At 36.1% G+C, this 27135-nt stretch overlaps 1 long non-coding RNA gene across 3 annotated transcripts in view; it reads left to right on the top strand.

Annotated features, from left to right (window-relative positions):
- Positions 1-27135, top strand: part of LOC137861962 (uncharacterized) — a 152579-nt gene that overhangs the window by 45016 nt on the left and 80428 nt on the right. The window contains exon 5 of one of the 3 annotated variants that reach the window (XR_011099953.1): positions 23620-23739. The exons of the other annotated variants lie outside the window; for them this stretch is intronic. This is a non-coding gene — a long non-coding RNA (uncharacterized lncRNA). Of the gene's footprint in view, positions 1-23619; positions 23740-27135 lie in introns of those variants that run through there. 3 annotated transcript variants of the gene reach the window in all.

Genomic DNA, 27135 nt, shown 5'->3' with positions numbered 1-27135 from the left:
CCCACTCACTGCTTTGAAAATTTGGCCTCATAAGAAAAATGCTAAACTATGTTATGTTAAACACGTTTGAATGGTAGGAATATAAATGATTTCTGCAAGAGCCCACGTTGGGCGAGAGCCCAAGCATGATTTTTTTTTCAGTTTTACCATCAAAATGCAGAAGATTTTGTACAGATATGGAATTCTACAACAGTAGCTGGTCAAACCTCACATCTTCATTCCTGGTTTTATGGGTACTGTATCTAGCTAAGGGTTTAACAATGATAAATAGCAATTCACTTGTATGTCTAAGGTTGAAGAGCATGGCAATGATGAACCAGTCTTGAGTGGGAACTTCCCAACTTGCTCTATCTAATATCCTGTTACATACAGACATATGAGGTAAAGTTTTCTTTTAGCCAAGTACTTAAACATGTGCTTACCTTTAATCACAAAAAGCATTGCCATGAAATGGGATGGGCTGAAAACAGGTGCTTATGGTTACATGTGGGTAAATGTTCTGTTGAATTAAGGCACAATTCCTTATGTAGTTAAAGAGAATGTAGGTATATTGGTGAAGGGATCCTTGCTCTATGGTAAAACTGTGTTTGGAGACCTTGCTTAAAAAGATTAGTAGTGATACTGTCTGTTCCACAAGTTTGTTTGTTTTTGTTTTTGTGTGTGTTTGTGTGTGTGTGAGTTTTAAATGTAAGGTTTAATGACTAAGATTAGAATTCATTTGATCCAAATAACTGCAAACTTCAGTAATTTGTTTATCATAATCACAGCTTATAAAACTAGAAAGGGCCACAATGTTTATCCATGTAGGAGCATCTGCCTTGGGGGTCTTGAACTACATGTGACTGGAGAATAGTTTCATGGGACTGTTCATACGTTAGGACTATGGCATGTGACCAGGGTAGTGATTATATAGGTGAGAAGTGAATGGATAACCCAAATCCTCATCTGTAAACTGAGATTGCTAAAACTGATGTTCACAAAGACCAAATCACTCTCTGTTGTTCTTCAAAAGTAATGATATACATCTTGTGACTCTTAAGCATAAACAAACAAACAAACAAAAAACCACATAGGTATGTGGCTTGTAAAGCTTGAACATTTTTCCAGCCTCAATGTAATGTGTACTCATAAACCAGATAATCTTACTGAATGGATTCTTTGAGCTAAAGCTTATCCTCTAGATAAACCTGTATCTTCATTTCTACATATGCAGCTTTGGAGATTATATCTTATACCTTAGATAGTGGGACTATTTAGATCTCTTAGTGGTCTCAGCCCTCCCAGTAACAAAAGTCTGATTTGAATTTACATGGCTCCAACTTTCCACCCTTTCTTTTTGCAATGTCTTTGTCTGCTGTGCTAAAGAACCTACTACCAAACATTTGTTTCCCATTAGGTCATCACAGAATGTTACCCAGGTTATCTCTTATCTTCTGTGTTAGCCCAGGTAGTTTGAGTTCCACAATTATTTCCCAACAAGTCACCGTTTTATTAATTGCTTTCTTCTCTAAGCTGTCTGTAACTTAACTGTGCTGTAGATATTAGCATCAGACAGTATTGTAGCAGCTTCTAGCAATGTTGAACTAAAGGTGTAAAAAAAAAAACAAAAACAAAACAAAAAAGGGTATTTATTTATTTATTCTTGTCCTATCAATCTCAGAAACTCATCATCTGTTTTCAGTAGTAGTTCACTATCAGGTGACTATCAGTCTAATTTCCTCAAAGATTTTCCAGAAAACTATCTTACTCCTTTTATGTTCTAAATATGGAATTTTATTTTCAGCATTGATGGCAGGAGTATTGTGGATGTGGTTGTGTTGTGTTGTTTTTTTTTGAGTTGTTGAACAGAAAAGGAAGAAAAAGAAGTGTTTTTTCGTGAAATGAATGCAATAGTTTACGATGCCAGCTTGGATTTATTTCAAAGAATTTTATGTAGCTGATACAGTTTTTTGTTGCACTGCTGTTTAAGCAGGCTGGAGTCACTATGTAAAAATGCTGATTGATGTTACTGAAGTCTTTTCAGACAGTCTCTATTGTCTCACGTGCACAGTGTTTGACCGGTGTATTGGATTTCTAGCAGTGGGTTGACATCACAGTTACTTTAGGATATATTTTCACTTTCTCATTTTCAGTTATAGTTTAAGTTGACTTGTCTTGCTCTGGACAGAAATACGCCAGGATTGCTCATATGGCCTGAAGCTTATGTCTCAGTAGCGGATAATAGCTTCTTAAACTTTTCTAATTTAATTGCTTCCAGCTGTCTGACTGCATACTGTCACCTTAAGTTTTATTTCTAGCTCTTGGCCATCAGCTTGGCAGGTGACTCAAGCAAGTTGTTGGACTGCTCTATCCTTCTTTTTTTTTTCTTTCTTGCCTCTGTCTTTTGTATCTGTTTGGATGACAAACTCTGAGGCAGGCCTGTTTCACAACGTGTAACTGTAAAGAGCCTACTGGTATGGGACATTTTAGAAACTGCGGTATTGTGGACAATTTTAAGATTTTTTTTTACGTCCCAGATATTTTGTATGTTTTCCCTCCTGGCATTTGTCTGTTGCTACAACCCTTCGGGCTTAGGGTTTGCCTAATCAATCTGTCCTCTTCTGATTGAGTAGACCCTCATGAGCTCTCAGGTTAGTGCGACATCCGCTAGTTTGGAGAATCAAAGGACCCCTATACTCGGGAGCAGTCATGCACGCAAATGGATGTACAAAGAAACGGAAATATTTCTCTCTGTCTAGTCTAATTTACTTCCTAATTGCTCCAGCAAATTAGTTTCCCTAGCTGAATGCACAGTTTAGCGAATGTTACCCTGATATGCTGAGTGGAGGTGACGGTCATCGGTGCTGGATCAGTCCTCTTCTGGAGTCACCGGGGTGTTTGTTATCATGCAGCTTGGAGAAAGTATGTGCAGAGAGAAGTCAGCAAAAAAGCCACATCAGTTGGGCTAGTAGCAGATAGCACATGCCTGGTGTACTTCAGTTCATGTGGTAACAGCAAGGAGGTCTCCATTTTGGTGAACTTCCTCTGCCTTATGATTTACCAGCAGTCCTTCCCTCAGTTAATCCTGCTCACATCCCATGTTTCCACACAGTAGATCTTTTAAGTATCTGGACTCTTATCTAGTCCAGAATTCACTTCCTTCAAGTGTCTCTTTTTGATCATTTCTTTTAGCTCTTCCTACAATCCTCTTTCCTTCCTTCCCCCCAAAAAACTCACATAAAGGGCTGTATGTTTAATGCTATGTTTGTGTTAAACCTCTCTCCCCATCCTTTCATTGCTGTATCAGCTGTAAACTTTGAGGCAGCAGTTATTCTATTACAAGGTTTTGGTGCAGAACTTGGAAGTACAGGCAGGACTTGTACTTGGCAGGTCCCTAAGTACCATCAGTGTACGTTTTCTTAATACAAATAAATTCGAGAGACTCATTGCCTTCTTCATCCATTAAATGGAGAAAATAACAGTTGTGCACTTTTAAGAAGGACTTTAGGTCTACAGATGAAAAGGCTTTGGAAATGCTAAGTATTAATTATTAGTAGTCATTAGCATTCTTGTCCCCTCTTATCAGTGTTCTCATTTGCAACATATAACATACTCTGACAGCTCATTTTCCATTTTTATTCAGTGGTCCTTCTAACAGAGCATATTTAGCAACACTAAAGGCTGTTTGCAATAAGAACAGACCTACCTGTTTTTCAGTTTAGCTCCATCAGATTTTTATAGGTTTTGATTTATTTATTATTCTTTTCCCCATATCATGTTTTCTGTGTCTGGGTTCTTGTATGGCTGATGTTACAGTATCAGTGCACCTTAATATTAGAGTTATTAATAATTTACTGTGGCTGCAGGAGTCCTTGTCCTGTGTTGCTACTGATTTGACCCACAAAACTGAGTGAGAAGGAGAGACATAAATCCAGATATATACTATATGCTAGTGACATACTTACAGTGAAATACAGTACATCATTCTAAAAAAAAACAAATGAAATATGGGCATTAGTTACTTTCTTCATTATCATACAGAAAGAAGGGGATAAGTTTGGAAAACTTAACAGAAAAAAAAAACAAACAAAGTTTGGAACTGGACCACGAGTTTTGTGTTTTATGCTGATGATACAATTACAACATTATTTTAAGAATACCTGTAGAATACATGTTTCTCCAAAGAGAATAAAATAATAATTAAAAAAAAATCCTTTTAAAGGCATACCCTATTATAAGGATGAAAGAGGAGCCTTTCTTCTCCATGTGTGCTATATATGATGAAAATATTCTAGGAATTTCTGGATGCAGTTATGGCAGTCTATTTGTAGAATTATATCTAGTAAATTTAATTTATAGTGCTTCAGTGGATGCATGTGAACACATGGCTTCTATTACCTTTTGTTTTGGTTTTTGCATTTTTCATTCACTGGTGTGTTTTTGAAAGTATATTTTCCTGTGGTTGTAAAATTGCATCACTTTATTGCAAAAATGATATAAACACTAGCTAAGTATTTTTTTTCTTATTATACTCCCAATCAGACACATTATTCCAGAATTTCATTTGCACAGAAAACAATGAGCTAGAAACAGCACTTTCCAATTAATTTGTGCTCCCCTGGTTATGGCTATGGTTATTCATGAAAGTTTGTCAAGCTTCACAGGTATTAACCTAACCTCTTGGTTGTCTTATTTGAAGTGGTGGATACTGGCTCTTGTTTCTTACGCAACATTGGTGGAATGCACTCTTCTGCCATTTGGAGACCTGTGACCAGCAATATTCCTGGCACCTTTCATATGTCCTGTGATGTGGCATAGGAATTTTCCAGTGCAACCTAGAAGTTCTGGATATATAGGATTTCTAGAAATTTCTGAGTTATCTCTAAGAATCTGCGTGTTAATACTCTAAGAGTTTTGTGATCTTTCTAGGAATTTCCTTGTGTCCAGGATTTTTATATATATTTTTTTCTTGGTGCTTTCTAGGAATCACTACCTCCAGTACATTTCCAGGAATTTTTGAGTGCTTTCCAGGAAACTTCAAATGCTTTCCAGGATTTTCTGAGTCTAGAACACTTCTAGAAACCTTTGAGTACTTTCTAGGAATTTAAGAGCTTTCTAGAAATTTCTGAGTGCTTTCTAGGAATTCCATGATTGAGAGTCCTTCCAGAGATTATTGCATGCTGTCCAGAAATTCATTAGTCTAACACGAGGCAAGGTTTTATAAAGGTTCTTTCTAGTATTTCCCCTTCCTTTCTATGACATTATCATTGTCTTCTAGGAATTTCCTATTTGCTTTCTAGGAAATCCATATTCTTCCCAGAGAAACTATTGTTGCTTTCCAGGAATTCCCTCTGCCTTCTAGGAATTTCTAGATCTAGAGAATTCCCAGTCTTTCCTTTGATTTCTAGGAAATTTCTCCAAGCGTTTTGTCTCTGCCTGCAGATGTTTAAAGTCTTTAGTTACGTGAGTCACTTTGTAGTAGTAGGCCCAAATTATTACTTTATGTAAATTGACACAGGCTTACTGATGTCAGAAAAATAAAGAAGTTATGTCATTTGTCCCCAGACATTTGGTATGTGGTTTTTCCAAATGTGATATCTACAGGCCAAAATCTGTTGTCTTGCATCTTTGATCTAAGAATAGATGCTGATGTAAATCATCTGGTTCTTATTATTTTTCGCTATCATTTAAAATGAAAGGGAAAGAGCTTGTATGTCTTATCCTTCAGGAATGTTCAGTAACACAAGTATTTACTCTCAATTTCAAAACCAGCTTTGATACTATGCTATGAGCAGTCTTATTTATGGCCACCGTGGCTATGAGTATCAACAGCAGCAGACCTGAAAGGCAATGCTGTTACCCTTCTGGCTCAGTTTATCAATATTATAGAACGTTTTGAGCAAATAAACTTGGGCCTTAAAAAATAAGAGTGACTGCAAGCTCTCTTTTCTGTATTTTCACCTTCTGTTATTAAGCCTGAAGTCGTCTCTCAAGATAAGTTGCTGGTGATAGGGGACTAGCTGAAAGTTTTACTCCTGCTTACAGGTGAGATACAGTTATTTGACAAGTTTGAAAGTTGCATGTAGTTCAGCAGCTTAGCTAGGTGGAAACTACTCAACTGAAAAATAAAGCCAAACTTCTAGATTGCTTCTCTCATTAATTGTTTACACATCCAACCTTGTCACCAGTGCTGTTTCCTGCTTCTGGCATCCTATTACTACTGCTGTCCTCAGAAGGAGTACTTCACAGTATGAGTGGATGTATGCTGCTAGCTACAATTTGTCCAAGAATCATCAGTGAATATTTTGGTGTGGGGGACTGAAAGACAAAAACAGATATGTTTGAATTAATATGAGAAAAATCTCTTTTCAGAAAAGGTTTATGCATGTAACTTCTGAAAGCACATTGAAAGCTCATAATTTTTTCAGCATGCTTAGGAGTCTTAATCACTTAAGCAATTTCATTATGCTCTCTCATTTCTAGTAAGAGAACATGCAGACACAGCTTTTTATCCCTTGCTTAATTCTGTGCCAGTCCAGGTGCATAACTCTGTGTTAAATGTCCTGTACATTATCATACTTCTCATGTTGCTAAGGAAGAGATGTTAAGCAGGATGTAAGTTGCACACGTCTGTCTTAAATTTGTGTGGAAAACACAGCCAGAAAGTATTAGACTGCTTGTTCAGTTTTATATGTTCATCCTGCACCGCCCCTCCTTTCCCTGAAGCATGTGAATGCTCTCTTTCTATTATTTCAGATCAGCACAGAAGTTTTCAATTGCTTTTTTTCAAAGTGTAAACTATCTTTCAAAGTCTTGAAAGTTCATTTTATGAATCTAGATCAAATGGTTCTGACATTTGCTATCTAGACATTTAAAGGCATACTACAGATGCAATGCCATCTCTCACTGGATGATTCACTGTAGATAAAGGGCTAACCCACATCCGTCATTATAAACACAAGGAGTCCAGCGTGTGTGAGCAATGTCCTGGAGAGAAACACTCCTTAAATGTTAATCCATTGCGTTAACTTTAGTACCTTCTTGTTCTTTCATGAAAGCAGGACTTGACATCAGCCAAATTTCCCTGTAATTTAAAAAAAATTGTTGAAACTTAAATGCTGGTTCCTAAAATTGCTTATCTCAGTTTTTCTGAGTTTAGCCTAATATTTGTTTAGAAGAGTACTTACACAACAAATATGCTGTAATCAGATCAGGAAATTTAAAACCAGCATCAAATCAAACTTCACCTAACTACATACATAGTCTTTTAAAATGGACTATTTTTAAAGAGCTTTGGCTGAAATGTGATGAACTTGGCTGTAAGGATAATGTGAGAATTCTCTACGATTAAAGACTTGAATTATAAATCATAATTTTTGCATACCTCCAGAAAAGAGAAAAGTGGCTGTCACACTCTTTTATCCAGTTAAGTATCAGTAGGCAATATATGCGTGATAGAACAATACCAAATTTATTGTTTAAGAATGATAGACCACTACTGTAAAACCTCATTACCACATGTGAGATATAACTGAATGTTCACATTCAGCTTTTGCTATGTACTGTCTTTGAATTGGGGGACAAGATAAGAATTGCCTGACTAGTTAGCATTTTATGGTGTTACTTCGTAAGGATCTGTTAGCTTAATTATCACATATGTCCTGACAGTTGAGAATTTACCTTGCAATGCAGTGATGCCACGAGTTGGTTTGGTTGTGGCTCACAAGTTATTGCATTGTTAAATGAGAATCTTTGGAACATTCCTGCTCTGAATATTTCAGTCCCTTAACGGGCCTAGATCAGGGACATAAAACCATAGTTGCAGTTGCTTTCTCATAAAATAGTCTACGTACTTTATTGCTTTGAAAAGTAGTTAATTTCCACATCAAATTCTTCAATACTAGGGGAAGGTAAATATTATTGCCCCAGGTTTATTGGCAGGAAAAGAACAGCATCATTATTTTGCCAAAGATTGCATTAGAATCACAGAATCACAGAATCACAGAATTTCTAGGTTGGAAGAGACCTCAAGATCATCGAGTCCAACCTCTGACCTAACACTAACAGTCCCCACTAAACCATATCCCTAAGCTCTACATCTAAACGTCTTTTGAAGACTTCCAGGGATGGTGACTCCACCACTTCCCTAGGCAGCCTGTTCCAGTGTCTAACAACCCTTTCAGTAAAGAAAAGTTCTTCCTAAGATCCAACCTAAAACTCCCCTGGCGCAACTTTAGCCCATTCCCCCTCGTCCTGTCACCAGGCACGTGGGAGAACAGGCCAACCCCCACCTCACTACAGCCTCCTTTAAGGTACCTGTAGAGAACAATAAGGTCGCCCCTGAGCCTCCTTTTCTCCAGGCTGAACAAGTCTTGAAAAAAAATTTGAAAAGAAAAGAAATTTGTGGCAAAGGGTAAGTCCACTGCATGGATTGCCATGAGCCTGGAGATACCTGGGCTAGCTCTATAATGGGCCAGTTCAGCCCCCCCAACCTACCCGAATGAGGCAGCCTGAAGGTTAACACATTAAATCTGCTGTAGTTACTCCATAGTTAATAGCACCACACTGTTAAACATGGGTACAGCTAATGGGTGGCTCACATTCTGTTACTGTGGGCTTTCTCACTGCAAATGCATGTTCCATATAGCCTCATATGCTTTATTTTTGTATATGATTGTCTTGTACTAATGGGAGTGTAATTACTCTCTTATTGCTGGGATCTATTTGTTGGTGCAGGTGTGACTCAGAGCATAATTTCCCCCATAATATCGTGGCATGTTCTGTGAAGATTAACCAAGGTGTGTTTTTTTTTTTTTTTTTTTTTTTTTTTTTTTTTAAATCATACTATAGTGAACATTAGAAATAATGTTAAGGAATTACAGGGGAAATAAGCATATTGTCATATGTTAACCAATAAAATAGTTGCAGTATAAAATAGGCTTTAATAAAATAGTTCTGTTTTAAAAAATGAAATGAGGCAGTGTTCCTGGGGAAAAAGGACAAATGTGGGCATGTAATTAAATAAAGTATGAAAATTGATATGTACAAAATGACTGAATTTCAACAATTCTGAAATTAACAATGTTTGTGTATCTGTCTATCTGACTTTGAATTACTCTCATATAGCATTCTTTATTGATAATAACTATAATTAAATTAATCAATAAACAGATCTCACCACAGTATTTATCTGGTTTGTGCTTGGCAGCATTATGAAAGGAAATTTCAAAAGAATTACAATTCCTTTCATTTAGTAAATAAAATCTTGTGTATATATAATTTCTTTAGTACAGACAGAACTCTTTAGCATATTTACAGGTACCTGTGGTATAGCTCATGGATATTTGATTACATTACATATGTGAAAGTAGCTTTATGGTTGCAAAATTAACAGGCCTTCTGCAGGAAGCACGTTGCACAGAATAGCAATTTGACACTTTGAAAGCAAATAGAAATGTACAGATAGGATGGCTTAGGGAACGGAAATTGGACATAGTGCTTTTTACTCCAAATTATGACCTGAAGCTAATGTAGTCCGGCTACATCACTGAGAGTCTTACTGTCTAGTAAATGATCATTTTCTGTCTGAACTTCCTAACAAAGAGACAGGATGGTATCACTGTACTTTCAAGTAAGGAGGATTGGTTTCATTGCAGTGTAGCTGGCAAGAATTGGTACTGATGGAAAAGGAAAGGAAAATACATCAGTAAAGGAAACATGATATGGAGTCTAAGTTGGTCTCGGTCTCAGATAGGATCACACATTAAAATCCAACTAGTTTCTGATTTCCATGCTGTAGAGGGATCTGATCATTCTACATGCGTATGGGAATTGATACTCAGTACAAATTGTAGTGATGCTAAATAGAGAGGAGAGATTGGAAAGATGTAAAAAAAATCAACTCCTAGCTAGAGAACACTGATAATGATTTCTACTTTGGGAAAATTCATCTACACTTTAATCTGGAAGCCAAATCCCATAGATGATATTGGATGATACTGGAGTCAATGGAACCTTTTCTTCTCACAGATACAATAGGAAATACTAGGCAGTGTTTTTGACACTGTTTCTCCACAGGCAAGTTTTTAATCCAGGACATCAGGGCACACAGATGACTTGGAGTCAGTTCTAGAATTTTCTTCTCTCCTTCTGGCGCTGGAAGTAACCTATCTTTTGACATGCCATCAGAGACTTGCTGTCAAATTCTTGTACCATACCAGTCCCACAGAGGCTGGTGAGTTCTGTGGTCAGGTAGTTTGGGAGGGTCGTTGAGCCAGATGTTATGATAATGACAATTTATGGAGGCAGATTGCCTTCTCCTAATAAGGCTGAATATGCAGTGTAAAATTGCTGGCAATGGTGGTATCGATGAGATCCTGACACGGGTAAAGTTCCAAGGAAATTGATGCTTTTTGCTTTTTAACTTAAATAAAATCTAAATATTCTAGATTAAACAACAGGTAATACTCAACTTTTTAATGAGCTCCAGCAGAGGTGGATTAACGTTTCTTCTAGTTGTTCTTACTTCTCCCTGCTTGTAGCATTTCCAGCCATACTCGATTTTTCACCAGCATGTCTGTTTTAAGTGTGGGGGTTGTTGTTCTGTTTGTAGTGGTGTTTTGTTTTGTTTATTTATTTATTTATTGACTCCCCAGTATCATTGGAAGATTTGAAAATGCCTTCCATTAAAAAAAAATAAAGTAGAAGTTACCTTGTTACCCTCGATTCTTAACTCTGTGTTGGTTTTGCGAAGCAACTAGAGAGAAAATTTTGAACTGGCAGCATTCCTGTTCAAAATTACTATGGCAAAGGCTAGGATTAGACAGCAGCAAAAACGGCTGTGATGTCATTTAGGGGGGAAAAAAGGAAGAAAATAAGCTTGTACAGTTTAGCTAAACTGTTGGGTTTTTATAGGTTACAACTTTCAGAAGTCATTAAAGAAGAGCTATTATTTTATCCAGTGCAGAAGTGACAGGTGCTGGTAGTGACCATCTGTGTGGTCTGAATGACACGTTAACTACTGAAATAAAAACCAAGCAAAGGAAGATGTCCAAACAGTGAGGTTTTTTAAGACTGTTGAATTGCTAAAGCTGCAATATTTATCTGTTTAAAAGCCTTGGTGCCAGGCTTCAAGAAACACAATGTGCCTGAAAAGTCCAATTGCTACCGACAATTTCTGTGAAAAGAAGTAAAAGATGCATTCTATATTTCAACCAGTAGCATGGTATAGCTTAAGCTAAGCTAAGCTAAAAAAAATCAGATTTTGGTTTGCAGGATACCAACTAACTGTTTTGCACTAGAGATTGCTTAATGTACTGTGCATGAGTAAGTGTGTGTATGCAGCAAGTGAAGCACTCGTGTGCCATTACCAACCCAGGAAAGAAGAAAGCTGCTGGAATGGTTTCTTTTTTTAAAACTTATTTATTTATTTATTGTTCTTCCCCCTCCCCTGCTTTTATTGGCCTGGATGAATGCTACAAAGAGGAAACCAGATGTGAGACAGGGATGACTTGAAAGGACAGGTAATTAATATCATCTGCCTTAACTTTCTTATCTTGATGGGCTGATGTTTACAACGCTGACCCTGGGGTGGGGGGAGGCACGACCTCCTCAATATGAAATGAGAAAAGTCCAAAGGCTTTTGAGCTTCACAGAGAGCTTTGCTCCTTCTGTGAAGTGCAAACAGCTTGATTTTTGTGTGCCTGTGAACACTGTTTTGCAACAGTCTCTATTCGAAGAGCAAGCTCTTTTAACTTTCCTTTCACTAAGAAAAAGCATGTTAATGGTATTTTTATATGATGTGTTACTTTTTCTCCTTACTTTTCTTTTGCTTTTAATTCACTTGATAATAAATTCGTGTGACCAAGAATTGGGGGGGGGGGGGTAGGTGGGAGGAGAGGCCTGCAGAAAAGCAACATTATTTCCAGTGGTTAATCTCCTTCCCCCACTCCCAAATATATATCACTTCTTGCACTTAATTATTTCTGACATTTTGTCCATCATACTGTAATGAGCTTCTTCAGAGGAAATAAAAACAGCTTGTCTCTTTGAAAACAGAGATGCAACTATTTTTTTTTGTTTGTTATCAAAACACAAGCTGTTTTTCTTCCTCAAAGGACACATCGCCTTACAATGGAAGAAACATCAAGAATTAGATTAGACAGCATCAAGTTCACATGAAAGAAAATACATTTCTTTAAACAGATTTTTTTTTTTTTAAGGGAGAGAAAAGATATAAGGGTTTAGTAATCTAACTCTTTTTCAGCATGTGCTACTTTCTCTGCATAGATGTGATAGTAAGGAACCAAATGGCAGATTGCATGATAACGGCCTAATTGTGAACAAGGGGCTTGAATTAACTTAAGTCATTTGGGAGGTCTTTGATAATTCCATATATTAATAGGGTCTAGTACATCTTCTGGTTCCCTGCACATTTCAGAATGTGTATCTGACTTTGATCATTTTACTACGTTAAGCACAAATCACAGACTAATTTACCATTTGCTTTGAGTGGTTCCTTATATAAATCTTTGACGGTTGTTCAGAATCAGCAATAGAATTTATTTTCTACTTCTATGTACTAGGAAACAACACCATTTCAAGTAGCAGCAATCAAAGTAGTACCATTGAAAGTGTGGGGCAGAGCCACCTGATTGTCAAGGGGTTTAGAAGAGTTCAGAATATCAACTCACTGGACATAAGCAGTAGCTGTTGTTTTCTATGATTGTGCATGTGTCCAGATGCAAAGATTGGGCATATCTCTATAAATAAGTTATAAAACTCATTTCTACTTTATAAGTGACATGTTTGTGGGTGGTGTCCAAAATTTTCTAAGCCATATTTTTTAAAATAAAAATTATCTTTCTTTATATGATTTGTTTTCATTTTCTTCTCAGCCTAGATTCTAGTGTGTGTATATATATTATATATATTATATGTATGATATATAAGAATTTTAGTTACAGGCTTAGATTTTGTTCTTCTAGTTTCTGGCTTGAACAAATATACTTCATATATGTTTGAGGGTAGAATGTGGTATAAATGTGATATAAAATAAACGTGTGTAGTGAACCTCTGTTTATACCACAGCAGAATTAATGTCCCACATCGTTTCAATGCAATCAGCCAGTTCAGTTCTTGTCAAGTACGCTTCCATTTAGAGTGCATTTGCTCTGTGTCGTCATTTACTTATAGGTCTTTTCATTAAACTGTCAATTAATTGCTTAAACCAAGGAGTAAAATTTTGTTTAGCAATATTTAGAAACAGGACCCAGTTGTTGTTGTTACTGCATACATAGGTCGCCAATTCACACTCTGTTCCAGGCCTACTTACTTATTATCTTGATTCATTGTAATAATTGCGTTTTTGCAATTGCTAGTTTTGCAGTAATTCCCTGTCAGGTTTCAGCATCAGGATGGTGTAACAACTAAATAAATGTGTCCTAATTTGTATGACAGTTTATTATTGAATTGGAGTGGTTAGAAAATATCAAGCTGCCATGGAAGGGTACCAGGTACCTAGCTGAGGTGTTCATGATACAGGTTCAGTTATTCAATCAGGATGCAGTATTCTTGTTTGGAGCAATGATGAACAGGTGTTTTGTGTTCTTTTATTTATATATATATTTTAAAAAAGTCTTCAAATTTTGTAGATTAGTGTTGAACAGAACATACCAACCATTATTTTCAGCTGTGAGAAAGAATCATCACAATAACGGCAGGCAGGCCACTCCTACATCCATCTGTCATGGAATGGATGGAGAGTAGAAAAATGAAATATAGTAAAAAAAAATCCCATTCTATTTCCTCCTTGCAGGTTTTTCATTATTAAGTATAGCTTGTTGTAAGCATAGCTGCATGTAACTCCCTCTTTTGGGAACCAGAACACTTATTTGTACTATATGTCTTAGAGCCCACGGAGTGATTTTGTCACTCATATTGTAATACCTGAAATTCTCATTGAACTCTCAAAGCAACAGAAGATCTCATGATCTATTGTTGGAGAGGGTACAGACCATAGCAGATTTCAGATCTGTACCTTAAATGGTGTAACATTCCAGTCCCATAGCAAATGGACAGCAGAAACCTTTCCTCTCTTACTTTGCTGTGTTTGTGCACTGGTCAGGAGGAACTATGGTCTCCTCGTGAATAAGCTGGCTTTGTGGTGGCAAATCATATGCCAGTGAGAATCCAGGAAATATGGGCAAAAATCTGTTCTTCTGGCATACCAATGTAAAGATCCTTTTTGATCCAAAGATCCTTGACTTCTGATCAAGTCTGTATGTGATGCTAGTCCTTGCTCTCCATTTTCCACTGTGTAAATTGCCTCATATGTCCAATACATTTACAATAAAAATGAATAAGGTTGGAGGTGCTGGAATGTCATGAGCAAAACAAGTCGTGAATGAGAATGTTTCCATTTGATTTAATTTATTGCAAGTTAACAGAAAGATTTAATCACTGTTTTGGATATTAATAAAAACACAACGTATACAATTACACATAAACATTTAAGGAAGGGAACATCTTTCTTCTCCCTTCCCCATGCTCAAATTAAACCAAACAGCTTATCTTCCCCACTTTTTGGTCTGAACATCCCTTATTTTTAAGGTTTATACTCAGTCAATTTCAATTCTTTTGGTGTTGAAAGGTGAGAGGCACAGGAGGTTGGGGTCATGTGAGTAAAGGTTTTTGTCTGCTGATCCTCTGAACCTTTTTCTGATTTACTTTACTTTACTTTACTCATTTTATTTTTCCTCTGCTCTTCTGTACCTGTTCTGGTGTGTACTGCCCATGGGTCAATGGTCTCTTGGGGTGTCCCTGCTCTGAGGTAGGTCACCTGTTGTCCTCAGTCCCTCAGCATCATCCCTGCCTCATGTAGGTCACTCTTGGGTCACTTTGGTATGGAGTGCCTCCTCCCAAAAATGAATCTTCAGCAGTTTCTTCTTCCATCTCTCTCCTCAAGCATCTCTCCATTTGTCTACCTGCAAGTCTCTTCATGTTCATCCTCTCCTCACAGCTGCCACTCTTCCATAAATATTTGAGCAGAGGTATCCAGCTCTCCAACAGCCTGCAGTCTGGGCTCATGACTTATTTCTATGGTTTTAGAGCTGGCTGAATCCATTGTGATCAGGACTTGGCAGCTCATGGACTTCTCCAGCATGTCACCAGTGCAGCCAGCCCTAGCTAACTTAGACCCTGTAATTCATGCCTAACAAAGCACTCGTGTGAGCTAATTGGGCACTTGTGTGCATACTGGGTATTTGTGTGTGTACAAATGCTCATGCATAAATTAATCGTGTACTCATGCATGAAGTAGTTGGAGGCTCATGCGTGAACTGATTGGGCTTTCATATATAGTCGGAGTGCTCAGAAGTGTATAGATGTGTATAAGTTCCTTGCCATCACTACTTCTCCACATCTACTCCCCCCAGCTTCTCAGCTGAGCCTATATACATAGCTGTTCGGGAATCCATCCCTTTTTCCACAGGAACAAACCCAAGGACTGGTCTATGAGCTTCTGTTTTAATATACTTGTAGGTAACATAAAAATGTTTCATTTTTCCAAATTTAGAACTTTTTTTTTTTGTGTGTGTGTGTGTAAATTCAGACATTCTGGAAAAATTAGAAAAGGACCTACATGATTGTGAGGTAAAATAATTTATTTATTTATTATTATTTTTTTCTCCTATCTCACAAGTCACTTGAAAATATTCAGTAAAACTAAGTAGAAGCTAAACTTCATGGTAATCTTTGGATTGATAGGGTATTGACGATAACTAGCTTTTGGTCACAGTACTCCTACAGCAGCTTAGGTCTGCAACTCCATGTCTCATTTAGCTCCATGCAGCTCATTTAGTCATTAGTTCAGCAGTGCAGCTGTAGCCCTCAGGAAGTTTAGTCTTTGTTATGGGTAAAGACCACTTGGTTGAAACAATGTGGACTCTGTCAGAGGAACCTGAATCTGGTCATAGGCAAAGCTATTATGGATAAATTAGTAATCAGCAGTACAGAATGATCCTCCAGTTGCAAACACTTTCCTGGAATCCTTTTGTTTGTCTGTCATTTATTCTTTGAACATTGATGCCCTACTAGATTTTTCCCATAATGTTGCTGCCCACATCTTAGTTGTCACAAAAGGAGCACCTCTTATTTCCAACATCATCTCCCACTGCACTGATATGCTGCCAATAACGTTTTTCTTATTCCTTACAGAAAATGGTATGTGGGTGTGCTTCTATCTCTATAGCTTTCTACCTTGATGTTGTTCTTTGAAAGGTAGGAAACATAACATTTTGACCCTTTTGTCAATGGGCCACTTAGGTGACTAATTCCAAAAATAGTGCATCTTTAAGGAAAGATTAAGTTTGTCCACAGAGAGCTAGAGAAAATCCAGACAACTCTGCTACTAATGCAGTACACTTCTCCAGTCTGCAACAAGAGAACTGACTATCTTAAGCAAAAGTAAATGAAGTCAGTGAGAGCAGATCTGGTGGGGACCTGGCAGGGACCTGGAAAAGCCTAAATTCCATGGAGCTCCACCTGTGCAAGTGTCCTCTCTGTCATGGAATTTTATGGGAACCCATTCAAATAACTTAATTCTCAAGATCCTCTTAGTCTTGCAATCCTCTTACACTACATTTTAGTAACAAGCAGTAAAGTGGTCTTGCTCAATTTTCCTTCCTCCTTGTTATTGTTTCCTGCCTTACTTTGTATGCAGTCAAACTATTCACAAGGGAATGATATTCACAGCCTTTCCTGAAGGAGCTCACAGAGGAGTCTTTATAAGGAATCTTTATACAAGTAACAGGTTTTTCTTAATGAAAGCATTTTTATCTTTTTTTCTGATTGAAATTCTTGAAGTGGAGATTTTTCTGCATATGAAACATTTAAGAATAAAACCAGTTTTTCTCTTTTTCTTACTCTTGCATGTGTATATGCTTCCTTTCCTTCTCTAATGACTTTTAGCTACAGTATGTATTCGTGATACAGTGGAGTTCTCTAACATATTTTGAGCACAAAAGCCTGTGTTCAGCAAATTGCTTTGACTAATACCATATCCCATTACCTGAATGTTGGAGGTACATTTTGTTGCATTGCCAAAGAAAGCAACTAATAATACTTCTAAGAACTTTAACTGTAAGGGTATAAAATGTGTGGTGTATGTCTATTCTTGGCAATCACTTTAGAGTGAAAACCAGATATTAAGAAAATAGATATCACTTATTCTATGTATGTGACTGTTGTTTTTTGCTATGGGTTTGCAATTCTTTCATTGTAGAGAAATGTTGTAAGTTTTGTTATGAAACTTCTGTTATGAAAAAAATAGCTGTTGCATAATCATTCAAAGAGTGTTTACCAAAATATAGTTGAAACTTCCTATAATGCTTTTTAATTGCATATTGATACTGAATGCTTTATGGTACAGAACTGTCATGTTTGGAGTACCAACCAGGTAAGTTAGTGCTACTGCAGAAAATACTTTTCTGGTATAACTACGTATACACGTGCTTATTGGACAACCTTTAAATATAGCACAGTATGGCTTGATCTAGTATTTAAAATTAGTGTTGTTTATACAGGTTCAAAAGTGAATAAGGGGATATTTCTACTTTAGCCACACCTTTTGGTTGTCTGTGGATTCATCATATAGCTCCTTTTGAATACTCTTACTGGTTTGTAAAATAGTGACAGTAATACCTACATCACAGGGATGTGGTCCTAGGTTTATGGCAGGCTTAAACACGGACAAAGGGAAATGCACTTAGCAAAGAAACCAAATCCATATAAAACAGAGGGAAAAAGATGTCACTTTGCAGAAGCTGTAATTACAACTTATGGATTCTAAGGAAAATAACTATATAGTGTACCTACAGAATTTCATGGTAATTACAAAACAGCAAAATTTGCCACTTTTTAAGTGCATGTATTTTCAATGTAAGACCCTACATCACAAGTAACAACAGGATTTCATACCACATGTGACTCCAGTGTTTGGTTCCTCCCCAAGCTCTCTGCTTCAGACTTCTGGATAACTTGCAGTCTTGTACAGTATTTCAAGACAAGGTGCTGTGATGGAGAGAGAGAGCAGAGCACTGATACTCACTGGCAATGGCAGCGAGGTTCTGTATTAGGTGCCCCTGCCTGTAGTTGGGAAGGCTAAATGGCAGCAATGGCATGTGGTAAATGAATTACTGTACAGGCAACTCTAGGTGAAAGAATGATACAAGACTCAATCATGGTTTTTCCTTTGATGCTACATGAAAATATATGGCATTTAATGAAAACACAGTAGTTTTCACAAAGAACAAATAACAAGCAGCATTACTGGCAGAATTCTTTTCTCTTAGTGAAGCCTTCATCAGGCAACAGTGGTGCCTGAGAGCATACAGTGTATAGAAATGTATTGTTAAAAAGTTTTTCAACAGTGTTGTACTGTTGTTCAGTTATTGTTCAAATGGTGTTTGAACAGTGTTACCTTTCTACATAAGATGGGTTTTTACGTACCCAAAGAACAATAGGAATTCCAATCGAAGTATCAATTATTCAAAAGGATTGATATTTTTCAAGGATATTACTAAAACATGCAGTGACTGGTTTTGTTTTTGTTGCTTCTGTACTTAGATCAATATAAACCTGGTATGACAGCTCACGGTACAAGTGGTCTAGGGTATTTATCTTTCTTACCCATTCATGTATGCTTTATAGAAGTGTATGATATGGATTAGTTTGACTTCAGTGCACTTTCCCACAGATGGAATATTATTATTTGCTTTTGTAAGTGGTTCAACAGAAAAATTCTGAGGAGAGGAGGTTCTGTCATTAACATCTTTTTTTTTTTTTTTTTTTATTTTGTTTTGTTCTCATATCACTTCAGATTAGTAACATATATTACCTATCCTCATTAATTTTGCCAGAATTAATGGCACTGCTACAACATTGCAACTACAACATGAAATTATTATAAGAAATGCAAGGTATTATTTAGTCATGGGTCTACATTTCTTCAGCTTGTATCGGAATTTGTTTCTTATAGAATGTGTTTTTTTAATATGAATTAAATAATAAGATGAATTCAAGAACATGAAAAAGTTTGTGGTGGTTAATAAAAACATCTTGAGTTTAGAGACACTGTGACATGGTACAAGAACTAGCTATAGCCTTATCTATTCTATTGCTTTAAAGCTAATCAGAAAATGAAATCTAGTCCTCTATTAATCTGTTACGTTTAGGTATTGCCAAATATTGTTAAAACAAAATTTTCAGTCTTAGATCCCAAATGACAAGTTTTTATAGGATACTTTGAGACCAGTTATCCTGAAGATATTTTTGCAATTGCACTCAGTACATCTTTTTGAGCCAAACAAATTTGCAAGTGTTAACATTTACCTTTGTAATATAATACGCAAACATAGCGTCTTCTCCCCCAGTGGCTATTTAAATTGTTTAGCAAAGTTGTACGTAGTTCTATAGTGTAGCCAAAGAACATTGTATTGCTTGGCTGTTGTTTGTTATATTTCCAACAAAAACAAATGATATTCTGTCATTTGAATGAAATGACATTCTGTAGCCAACTCATATTGTTTATTTGCTCTTTGTAATGTTAGACCTAAATGGATAAGGAATATACAGTTTCTGAAAAATTGTGTGTTTTAGGATGTAACCTTTTATCCTTTTATTTATGATACTTCTGTAGCTATGAAAAGTGTTCTTGGCTTTTTGACTCTCATATTTACATAGTAGATGCTGCCTTTTCCCATGCATTACTAAACTTTCTCAATTTCTCTTCCCCCTCCTTTTCTTTCCTTTTCCTGTCTTTCTGTCCTTTGATCTCAAGTGAATGGTGCCAGCAAACGCACATTGCAAAATTATGTTGCATAAACAATGTCTGATATGTGCAGATTAAAGTCCATCACAGGAAAAATAAATCTTATACAGATTGCATCAGATCTGCAGAATTTGGATCTGCTGGCACTGGCAGATTTGTATTGCAAAAGTTTTAAATTTTTGTTCTTCATTTTGAAACTTGAACTAAGATGCAGGGGGAAAAAAGATGCAGGAGTGGGAGGGAGGAGGTGTACTTTATGTATATATATTTATAATATAAAGGACCTAGAAAAGGTTTCATTCCTCTATCTGAGTGTCTTATCATTTGTATCTTTTAGCTCCATAAGGTCGCACCACTCTTATTTCATGTATCTGTCTTTGGCCTAGTTACAGCACTGTGACCATTCTCTCTCTCTTCAGTGGCTGATTTAGATGTTACCTGGGACAAAGCTCCTAGGTTAAAACTCTATCAAACTCTATCGAAGTCAACAACTAACTCACCCATGATGAGAACTACTCCATTAGTTATGAAGAGCTAACCAAAGAAAGGCCAGTCACAGAATTTCTGCTTTATCTCTTCTTGATACTTCACTGATTTTCCAACGTAGAAATGAGCTTCATCTGTTTTTTCCTCTTATATGTTATTAAATGGCATTGGCAAAGTACTTTAAGAAACTTTATGCCAGGGTAAATTTCATTTTATAAAATCTACTAGCTTTGAAGTGGTTCTGGCTTGGCTAAAATGTCTCTGAAAAAAAGTATCATACAGTAGAAACACCCAAAACATTAAGTGATACTGAAGTCTTGAGGAATAAATAATACATTGGTATTCCATATTTTATAGCTCTTTTACTGTTATAAATGATCTTTAATTTGCTATTGGAAAGTCCCATGGATTTTTACATTAACTACACAAGCAAAGGGGATAGTTTATGGAATTTATATTCAGATATCCTGTAATCCAATTTGGAGTAACAGAACTTTAACTTCATGCTGAAGTTGCAGACAAAACATGTATTTCCAATGTCTACCTGTTACTGAAAAAGAAGAAAGGCAAGTTACTTAATTCATCTTTATTGGAAAGAAAATACTTTGTAACTAAAAACTGCATAGTTGTCAATGAAAAAGAATTTTACATGTGGATGGGATAATAATTTCTTTAATGAAGTGATGTATATCTTCCAGTAATTCGTAGATAAATAGGTTCTCCTCAACTTTCAAAGGTTTCTGTAAATTAATTTTGATCCACTATGAATATGTAGTCTTTTTAAAAGGTTAAACTGTTTCAAAGTCATCCAGATCTTGACAAAAATACAGCCATCGCCAGTCAAATGCAAAATGACAAAGATGTTGGTGAAAGAATAAAAGCGCAGCAGCATCTTTGCCATCGCAAGGTCGTTTTTTGTGTACTGCAATTGTCATTTTAAATGTTGGAAAGAAAGCAGGCAGCAGTACGCCCTGTCATCTCTGGTGACCTGTGGGCAGCCACCTAATGTCAGTGCTGACGTGTGCCTGGACCACTGAGACATGAGGAGTTTCCTTCCCCACGTCCCAGCTCTGTACAGCACCACAAGGTGGAGGTAGGGTATGGGTTCATTTTCAGGCTGATGGCAAGATCAGAGAATGAAGCATCGGAAATATTTTATACATGTATTGTATGGGATGCACCACATGCCTCATAAAATCATGAAGAGAATTAAATTATATCATTACAGTACCTTGTGTCTGCACTTTTGGCTTCCACTATTAGGCCATGTGTAGAATTAAAAAAAAAAAAAAAAATCTGATGCGTGATGTTTAATCCTCTTTTACTTGTTATTTAATTTTGCATACCGATGTACAATGCAATACAACAAATATTAAATGTATATACTAAAACACATGAATTCAAAACCCCATTTATTTTATCAATTGCTTAAGCTCATTTGATCGTAAGGGACAGGGAGACCAAACAGCTATAAAAGAGCTCCATTTTCTATCAACTGAACCAAATCCTCCTTTGATCTGTTAATCCCAAGTTTATAAGGTTAGGAGATAAGCAAGCGTAACTAAATTCCTTTTTCTTTTTGTCCACCTAATAGTCTATGAAGCAAAGCAAACATAATAAGCTTCTTTGCTGCTTTTCAGCCTCTTCTTGCTGAATAATTCAAAAAGTGCATTACAGGTTTTATGAGTACAACTGTACACACAAGTAATGTTCCATGATTATTTTTTTTTTTTTGCATGCCTCAAATTTGCATATATTATATTATTATTTTGCATTTCTGACACAGAAGCTGACTGCCTACTCGTTCTTGGCTTTTTATTAGGTCTTTGATGCTTGCTGGAGGAGAAGGCCTCTTTTGTCTCTGATAGCCTTAAGGCAGATCTAGGTTAGCAAGAAAGCCAGAGGTTTCAGGCTTGTTAAATGTCACAGTAATGGCTGTCTTTACGCATTGAAATACCAGCCTTCTTCTTTATAGGAAAATGAATCACATTACCACCAAGGGAAGGAAAGCCTTTGTTGGAGGAGACTGCTAGTCTGCTACTTAAGAAGGGGATTTAATTTTCCCCTCCAGGCTTTTTGGCCAGCCCACTACAGTTGCCCTTGTGGAACTCTGATATCATAGCATGCAAAGGATAGCGAACAAGAAAGAGCAATTAGCCATTAATCATACTCATTTTGCGTTGGATGGACAGACCACTTAAAATACTGTATATACTCAGTAAACGAGCAAGAATAGCCTGTGTGGACAAGGCACAAAAATGTAGAATGTTATTCTTGCATTTTTGGATAAGCATTTCTTGTTTAATTCTTATTCAATGTCACTGAGCTGGTGTTATGCATACTACTTTTTATTAAACCCTTCTCAGAGAACTGAATTGAGGATTTACTTTGCCAACAAAGACCACATTTTTAAGTAATCCACACACTTATGAGAAATTTAAATAAAAATGCAAGAACTGCACTATTAATTCAGCAAACATAAAAATTTGATTGAAATAATTTATTATAATATTGTTTTATATTTATGGTTTCTAGCTGGTTCCTAAAATAAACATTGGTTGATAAAATCATGTTGTTGTTGTATATGAAATCAAACATTTAACTAGATTAATATATACTTAGACTAGACTCCCTATTTTATTACATTAGAAAACAGGGAAGTAAGCCTTTTAACTAAATTAAAATGTATATGCTTATTATTCAGTCAAATACTATTTTGGTAGAAAAGAGGATATAATTTAAAGTTTGTTTTTTTTTTTTTTTTTTTTTTTTTTAAATAACAGCATTAGCTTGTGTGCTGGGGATGTATTGAAAAAAAGATTGTCAAGAGTTTTTGCATCAAAGGCCAAAATATTTAATTAAATAATAATAAAAAAGCTACCTGTAGGCTGTGAAGAAACCTGATTACTTTTTTGTTTCTAGGTCCTCTACGTTCTTGAACTGGTAGATCTCATGCTCCCATTCCAAACTGGTAGTTTTTTGTTAAATGACAAAAGTAAATTATTCTGCTTTTTTAGTTTTCATATAACTTTGGATGAACTATATATTGAAGTGAAGTAGTTCCTTTATCTGAAAAGAAAAAGTAAAGCATTTGTTATTTAATCTAAGAAAATGACGTCATTGGAATGCTGACTCAGGGACTTTCATGCAAACAATGTCTTTTGGTTTTGCTATCTCTGCAGCAGCTGACATTTGCTTTTGGATTTTATTTATGACCTTTCCTATGTTTCACCTAGTGGAGGTGAAAGAAATGATTATGAGAACCACAAGCTGTCAGTACTTATATGCCCTACATCCTTATCAATTTGCATGCTTTTACGTTCCAGAAAATGTCCAGAGACTCTTTGGTTACTGGGAAAAATGTGGTCATCTTACATTTGCACCTGTATCTGGAGGGATGCCCCAGGTAACTTGTGTATGAGATTTCCTGGTGAGGAAAGCAAGGCATCACAATATTATTATTAATTACTAATTACATAATTATTTGCTTTTTTTTCTAATTGACATGAGGCACTCAATATCTGTCTTAATTATGATAGAATCAGTCATGGTTTAAAACATCTGATATTCAGAGAATTCAGATATTCACATATTCAGAGATATTCAGAGTTCATAGCGCTGCTGTGGTGCTTTTGGGTGATCTTTGACAAGTCACCTGCATTAACGTGCTGGTTCCCAATCTCTAAAAAAGGTCAGTGACGTCTTAGTAGCCATGTAATAGCAAATGATGTTTTCTAGATATATCAAGAAAAGTAGATTTAAAGAAAATTTAAAGAAAAGTGTGTTAGACAAATATTTGTCACAATTTTAATATGCAAATTTTGGTTGTATGTAAAACTAGCCATGTAGAATAATGCAAGTTATCTGTAGTAAATTATACCCCTTTTGCAAAAAAAAAAAAAAAAAAAAAGTTATCCCTTTAAAGATATGCTTCAGCAAATTTAGATGTAGAGCTTAGGGATATGGTTTAGTGGGGACTGTTAGTTTTAGGTCAGAGGTTGGACTCGATGATCTTGAGGTCTCTTCCAACCTAGAAAATTCTGTGATTCTGTGATTCTGTAAATGGAACTGGGGGAGAAGGTCAGGGTAGGTAGCCTGTTTCAAGAAGTCACAAGAAGTCTCTGGGTCCTGTCTGAAAGTCTGGTTCCTAGGTGCAGTTACTAACTCAGGACTAGAAACTACACCGATAAAAGATTATTGGAAAAATACAGCCTGAACAAAAAGCCTCTAAAGACTCTTTCCCCTCAAAAAAATAAATAGTGTGACTTCAAACCAAGTAGATAATTTCCAACAGTTAAGGACACAGGTCTGCCTTTATGTGGAGAGAGTTAATTGAAATTACTTGCTGGTTTTTGCTCAGGTAGATTTTGTTCTCCATCCCAGAAAAAGATTAAGAGTTGGTATTGGCTTTGAAATAGAAATGCACTTCTGAAATGATATCTTAATATGACTTTCTGAGATGGAGTTGAATTGATTATTTTTAGGCTTTTTAAATTATTGGTGAGTGGAGAGTGCTGGTCTGGATTCATAAATAATTTTAAAAGAACTCTCCATCTTACCAAAAATAATGTGCTACTTCAGTTCTTTTAATAGTTTTCAATTTCTAGCTCCTTATCTGTTACAAAGCACTTTTTTCTTTGTGAGCTTTGGGCAGTGAAACAGGAAGCAGATTATTTGAGAAAATGTCCCATGCATGAACTGCATAGTATCAAAAGTGATTGCACTGGTGGAAAAAACAAGGAATTATTTGTTGTATTATCTACCAAGAACAGAACTACAAAAGGTGTGATTTCAACTCATAAATATTAAGATTAGACAATTCTTTTAGAAAAGTAAACTAGTTACTGTGTGTGTATTTCTTATAATAGTATTTGTGAGGTAATGATGGTATTAATGTGCTCCAAAATCTATTTAAGTAAACAATGAGATTTCCAGAGATCTCAAAGTCTCCTGAATCAGGTTCATCAATAATAAAGTACAAGTGAAAAAAGTCAAGTAACTAGCCTTTGCATAGAATCTAAAAATAATAATAATAATAATAATAATAAAGGCTAAGCAAGGTGAAAAACAAGCACACTTTTGTTCATTCTGAATAACGTTGCAGACAGGTAGAAAAATAAGACTAGGTTAAAAAAATGAAGAAACTAAAGAAAATGGTGTTTCTTTTATTTCAAGCTTGCTTAGGAAACAGCTGACAGGGAACTGAAATAACAAAACCTAATATTTATGTAAAAGAATATTGTGAAATATTTTTCCATAATAAAAGAGACTCTTCACTGAATATTAGCTGTTTCTATAACAGTCGTCAACTCTTCTCTATTACTCTAAAATTCTTCACTCATATAAATTGAGTGTAATTTTTAGAGCATGGGTGCTGAGTAGCTGTCACATTATTTAATTTGACTAGGGAAAAAAAAGATAACACCTGAGATATTTGTATATTTTTTCTCTACTTTAAAAAACTTAGCTGCAGTGAAACATGGTAAATAAAGATACATCAAATTTTTGGTCTAGCAGTCTGACCATGTATCAATTTCACATTCCTCCATTTTCTTATAGAAGAATAAGGAGTGATGTTTCAAGCAGCATCCAAATGGTCAATACTTATAATAGAAAACAGTAGATAGTTGAAACCAGCTTCTGACCTTTTATGTATATATTAAAAAAAAAAAAATCTAATATCTAGAATATGTTCCACATATAGAGTAAGACACATCCCTCTAAATATCACATGACCTGTTTTTGGCATGCACTAGTTCCCTAGTTTAGATAACAGTCTTGGGGCACTCTTATGCAGTTGAATTTTTGTTTTTAGATATAAGAATGGTAACAAAGCTATTTGGAAAGGATTTACAAACACTGTGCATTTAGTATTTGTTTTTAGCATTTTCATAGAGTATTCTTGTGTTCTTTATTTATAGTATTTCTATTATTTAACTTTAATGCTAAAATTCATGCCTAGAAAACTGGATTTTGGACCTTCAAAACTATTAAATAATTTTGTTTTGTTTGCTCATTTTCTGATGGGCAAAGAATACTTGCACTGTCTCCACCTTTTTCAGCTTTTGCATGACTGGGCTGATTAGTAAATGTGAACAGTCCATGAATCAGATGGATCCGCTCTCCCCTTATCTTAGAGAGCTCCCAGTCCCTTGCTCCTATGTTTATCATCTTTATAGCTGTATGAGATAGGGTGAGCAGTCTTCTGTAGAGGGAATGAAGACACAGTGAGACCTCATTGCCAAAGGCACATGGGGCTTTGTGGCAGAAAGGTGAAAGTGCTCCGCAAAGCCTTTCCTACAGGAATAGCTCCCCTTTCCTTTGTAAGAGGGATTTTCACTCTCCCTACATTGACTGATTGACACCATATGGGCATTCTCCTTCAAAGAGGCAACTTCATACTCAGCTTTGCCTTGTTCAGAAACTAGAAAAGAACCATCCTTGCTCCGTAGTCTTACCAGAGCTTCTTGCAGTGGAGGAACCATTGGGAGTTCAATGTTAGGACCAGCACTGTCTCCTTATATTGAGGTGAAGGGGAAGGTAACCTCAGTCTTCTGACAGCCAAAGTGCTTCAGGTAAAAGTTAGGAAAGAAATTATTTCTGTGTCAAAAAAAGGCAAAATCTTTGTTGAAATGAGAGTAAGGACTGTGAAGAATAAATACTTAGCCAAGCCCTTTCAACACGCTTCCCCTTGTATCTGATCTGTTCAGATATGAGAGGGACATGCTGAAAAGGGAGTTGTCCTTCAGCAGAATCGAAAGATGTCTTCCAACAGAAACATAGCCCCTTTATGTGACTCCATCCCTCCCTTTCTGTTGTCTGTTCCAGTATGCAAATCTTTT

This window comes from Anas acuta, chromosome 10 (genome assembly GCF_963932015.1).
Source record: "Anas acuta chromosome 10, bAnaAcu1.1, whole genome shotgun sequence".
In the NCBI taxonomy this organism is placed as follows: Eukaryota; Metazoa; Chordata; class Aves; order Anseriformes; family Anatidae; genus Anas; species Anas acuta.
The sequence above is the reverse complement of the archived record's forward strand: the minus strand, read 5'-3'. Positions and strand labels throughout refer to the sequence as shown.